We start from the raw sequence: 5,088 nt of genomic DNA, 5'->3' as shown, positions 1-5,088 counted from the left end.
TCTCTCTCTCTCTCTCTCTCTCTCTCTCTCTCTCTCTCTCTCTCTCTCTCTCTCTCTCTCTCGCTGGGCAGTGTTGTTAATTACTGCTACTGGTGAATTAAGTTGCAGTCGCGGCAGAGTTGATTAGTGAGTCATCTTTAACTCCTCTCGATAATTAAGACGTCCTTCTACAAACCTGAAGGAATGAAAAAGAATGTCAGCTTCGTTAATACATGGGTGTTGCTGGTGGTGCGTGAAGAGACACTGTTTTTCTCTTCCTTTTACATTTTCCTCTTTGTATATTTTCTTCCTTCTTTCCATACACGATTCCACCACTCTGTTCATTCCTCCTCCACGAAGAAGGGAAAAGAAAACGAGTAAAGTATCCTCCAAGAAGATTAGAGAGACAAATGTGTAACTGAGTGCTAATAGGTTACGCGTTTTCTTTCCTATCCAGTGGGTGTTTTACCTCTCCCGCGTCAGATTCGTCACCCACCTGCCATTGTCATCGCCTGCGTGGGATGTGTTGGCGACTCTCTTGCAACAGTTCCCGGATAGACAATCACCAGGTGTCAATTGAAGTGATAAGATATAGCCAAAGGAGTGTTGGCTCTCAGTGGATGTGCTGGAGTTGTACGTATTGTCATTTGAAGTTTTGTGATAGTGAGTGGTAATTGTTGGGGGATGACATGCAATACTAAGGGATTTTTTTTTTTTTTTCATTGGAAGTTATTAGGTAGTTGAAGTTGTAAGATAGTAAGGGAATAGAAGTTATCGGTGGAGGTTACAAGGCAGCAGGGAAATACCAGCTGTTGGTAGAAAAATGTAATAGAGTCCGGAAAAAAAACACTAGTTATTGGTTAGGTACATTGGAAAGAAATTAAAATCTTAGCAGGTGAAAAGTATATGGTGATTCCTACTGGAGAAAAGAACACGGCAAGCCAGCAAGTCATCGTTGTTTTAATGTTGCCATGACAGGTGGATGCACGAGGCGCTCACCGCTGCCTGGTTGTAGTCTTAACCCCTTCAGTACCATGACTTGTTTTCATATTCATTCTGTTTGCTATCTGGCGATTTTATACAGCTTCAGAAACATATGTGGGAAATTAAATAGTGAAGACTCTGGCCACTAATCTTCTAACCTCCATAGACCCTTCCTAATGTAAATAAAATCGTCTAATTGTACCCAAAACTCATGGTGAAAAAGCGTCCCAGTACTGAAAGAGTTAACACATACAGACGCACCTTCCAGTCTTGCTTGTTGCGGGCGGTTGTTTTCATAGCAATTAAAGAAATGAAGATGGATGGGTGGCTGGATAGGCTAAGTGTCTGTTCCATGGGATAGTGTTCAAACCCTGGGAGAAGGTGCAAGCGACGGACACCCAAGGACACGAGCCACACCACTAACTCTCAGGTGTCCATCTTTCAGGTCCTCATGCCTCGCCTGATGCGCGGAGGGAATCGTGTCTTAGCCACATGTGTACCTTATCGTCTCTCTTTTCAGTCAATTTCTTTGTATAATTTTCATTGGCTGATTCCCATGTGGTGATCTTTTTTTTTTAATTGGAATCTTTCTGATAATGTTCAATTTCATGAATCACAGAGCACTCTGATCGTTTTAGTCGCTGCGTGGAAAGCTGACTTGATTTCAGGCCGTTTGTAACCTTTGAGAATACATTCGTTAATAAACTACTTTTCCAACCGGGGTTCAGAGTTACGAAGTGCAAGAACAAGTGGTGAAGGACGTGTAAAAGGCACACAGGCAGCGAGGAAGACACAGACCCTGCCCTCCGGTCACAACAGTGTCCGCACCACCGCCAGTCACCTTGGCTGCTGCTGGGGGCGCCAAGAGTTCACCGCAGCTCAACAAGTTTTCAAAGTCATGGCCACACCGAGTATATGATTTTTAGATTCGGGTTCAAGTTCGTGTCCTTCCCATCCGCTCGTCGCGGAGTGTCCAAGCCTGCAGGTCTTCATGCTAGGTTGACTGTGGCCCTGCAAGTGCTTCCTACTTTCTTGTTCTAATAACCGTCGACAAGACAATTTTGACATCCATTCGTGTCTTGATTTGTGCAGGTTTGTGTGTGGCAGATAAAGTGTCGGTGGTAGAGGGCGGACAGAACCAATATTGTAGCTGGTGTAGGCGAGTATACGTCCCTCACAGTAAAGGCCCAACCGTGTATACTATTCATTAGCAACATTCCAAAGACGCCACATCACACAGGAATCAAAAGTACTACAAAATGAAATATGTTTATACACACACTTGCTGTCGTTACGGAAGCCATTCTAAGGGCGCTTCTGGCCACGAGGCACCGCGAAAACTTGGTAGGTACGCGGTTACTGAACGACCACACGCAGGTAGAGGCGGTTCATCTCCACGGAAGCACCAATTAAGGGATCTTGGGTCTCAATTGCTTACACCCTGCTGCGAAATTGCTACATGTGCGGGAATATGGGGGAGGTCGCTCTGTAGTCTGTCCTTCCCACGTGGTTTGGTGAAGGTCCCTCAAACGATGCAACTCCAGGAGGCGACCAGGAGTGGATGCCTTTCCTTTCCTCTACTTTTTTCCCCTTCACCAACACTCGCCAAAGAAAGATGATGCCAACCATATCATCAGGATCGGTAATCAGGACAGGACAAAAAAAAAAAAAAAAAAAAAAATGGGTCCCTACAATAAAGTACGAATGAAGTCCACTCAGTAATCTGGTTGGCAAGGGATAGACAACTTTAAAAGACTAGACAAATTTATGGATAATGACGACAGATGGGGAATACTCGTTGGTAGGTATACGAGTATGTTTTATTGCGCGGATGAGTGGCTTCTCGCAGCTTCCCTTATTTTCTTTCGTTTTTATGTCGTAAATGGACGTAACAACTCCTACTCTATCTGTTGTGTCTTTTCTACTCCCGTTGATCTTGCACCCACCTGCCTGTTTCTCCTTCCCCTTCCCTATCGAGCAATTAAGCTGTTTTCATCCTAACTAAAGAATACCTGCAAGTAATTCTTTAATGTCAGGCTTCACGCTGTAATGTATGTTGTCAGTGTCAGTAAAAGTAAGACGGTAAAAAAACAACGCGTAGTTAGAAGGCTGCGGTGGAAATGTTGCCTTCATCAGCGGCGGCTCTCCTTCAATTCGCAGTAGGAATTTTTCACGTTTTTTACACGTTACTTATAACCAAACACATTCAAGGCTGAGTATGTCTGCTGGATTTTCAGAATAGAGTATAACAACTACAGAAACAACTCGTGTACATAAAGACAAGAGAATAATGTACTTGCGAAGACACGTCAGAAGAAAAAGAAAAAGAAACCCAGCCTTTTTTTTTCCTTGTTGCACTTTTCTTAGCGAGTTGTGGAGGCAAGGATGAAGGTCAGTCGTCAGGGGTCACGGGCGTGGATGTGGTCCTGTGTTCCCTACCATCCCCACTGCTGCCCCTCCCTCTCTGTCTTGCAAGGAGTCAGACGTCTGCCCCGGTGTGGTAATGACCCCAGCCAGGCAACGTTGCCCTTTAGGAGTCAATGCCCCTTCTGGGTTCACGAAGGGAAAGCTTGCACCTGAAATTAGTGAGAGTTTTAACCCTTCTCTCTTTCGCGAGGATGATGTTTAGAAGGTGCTGGAAAGGATAGGATGAAATTGATACAAGAGACTTAAAGGCGCGTATGTTCTTTGCGCAAAACACATGCTAAGATAACATACGAAGAGCAGATAACATACAGCCTTCACAGAATAAGAATACATGAGATATTCGAGAATATTATGAAAGGGGTATCATAGAAAAATCACTGAAAAGAATGTAGCAAATAATCGATACTGGAGATAAATAATAATCTTAAAGTCACTAGTAATTAGCGAGAGGGGAAGAAAGAGCGCAACAACAAGCAGTCTCGTGAAATGAGAGGCAGGAAAAGACACGAAACAAAGCTAAGGTTATAAATAAAACAACACACACTCTCCGCTAACAAAGGAAAAAAAAAAGTTACCTGTTATTAGCGAAAGCACCAGAATAGCAGCACAGCACTCATAAACAACCCTCACTTGCAACATTACACGCTCGAAATATTATAAAAAAAAAACAGCGAAATCCCTGAACAACAAAAACTACAAAAAATCACAAGTTAAGAGCAAAAAAAAGAGAGAGGGAGAGAAAGAAAGCATTCGCCAACATACCAGAACCTGTTTAGGGGCTTCCCAACCTTTCTCTCCCTCCCTGCTCCCTCCCCTAAACCTTTCTCTACCTTGGATACACGGGTGAAGGCACTGCACTAGGTAGGAACTGGCCAGGGTGTTCAAGGGCACATTTCACTGGAGGCTGACGAGCTGTAGTGCAGGTGTAAAGAGAAGCAGGAAAGGTAAAAGGGTTGTAGAGAGAGGACAGCAGGTGAGAAGATGGGTATTCAGAGGGTGAGTGGTTAGGGAAAGGGGCAGGTGGACGTACGTGCGGCTTTAAAGGTGAATGGGTGAAGGGATGAGGGAGGCTTGTAGGTGAGGAGGTGAACGCCCGGTGAAGGGACAGTGGCCAGCTGGAGGTTAGAAACATGTATTAGGTAAGACACGGAGGCGTCAGGTGGGGAGATGGACAGCTGGTAGATTGTTGTTGTTGGTGATGTTGTTTGTAGTTCTTGTTGTTTGTAGTTCTAGTTGTATTTGTTGTTGTTTGTAGTAGTAGGAGGTAGTAGTAGTAGTAGTAGTAGTAGTAGTAGTAGTAGTAGTAGTAGTAGTAGTAGTAGTAGCAGTAGTAGTAACAGTAGTAGTAATAGTAGCATCAGACACTACCCCAGGACACCACAAACGTTGACTATGAAGCCACAATGGTGAATAGTGCTGAAAAGGCTAGCTAGGAGTGATTGTGTTAGGATTAAAGGCTATTTTAGAACAGCAGTGTGGTTTGATGCCTGTCAGTGGTCAATAGTGGCAGCAGTATTGGGGCTAATGACCTATGTGAAGTCCTCATTTTTATAAGTAAATAGACGTGGGATGGAGGTATAATTTAGTAATAGTAGTAGTAGTAGTAGTAGTAGTAGTAGAAGTAGAAGTAGTAGAAGTAGTGGTAGTAGTAGTAGTAGTAGTAGTAGTAGTAGTAGTAGTAGTAGTAGTAGTAAGTAG

This window comes from Portunus trituberculatus, chromosome 42 (assembly GCF_017591435.1).
Source record: "Portunus trituberculatus isolate SZX2019 chromosome 42, ASM1759143v1, whole genome shotgun sequence".
NCBI classification, from domain to species: Eukaryota; Metazoa; Arthropoda; class Malacostraca; order Decapoda; family Portunidae; genus Portunus; species Portunus trituberculatus.
This window is presented reverse-complemented; position numbering follows the sequence as displayed.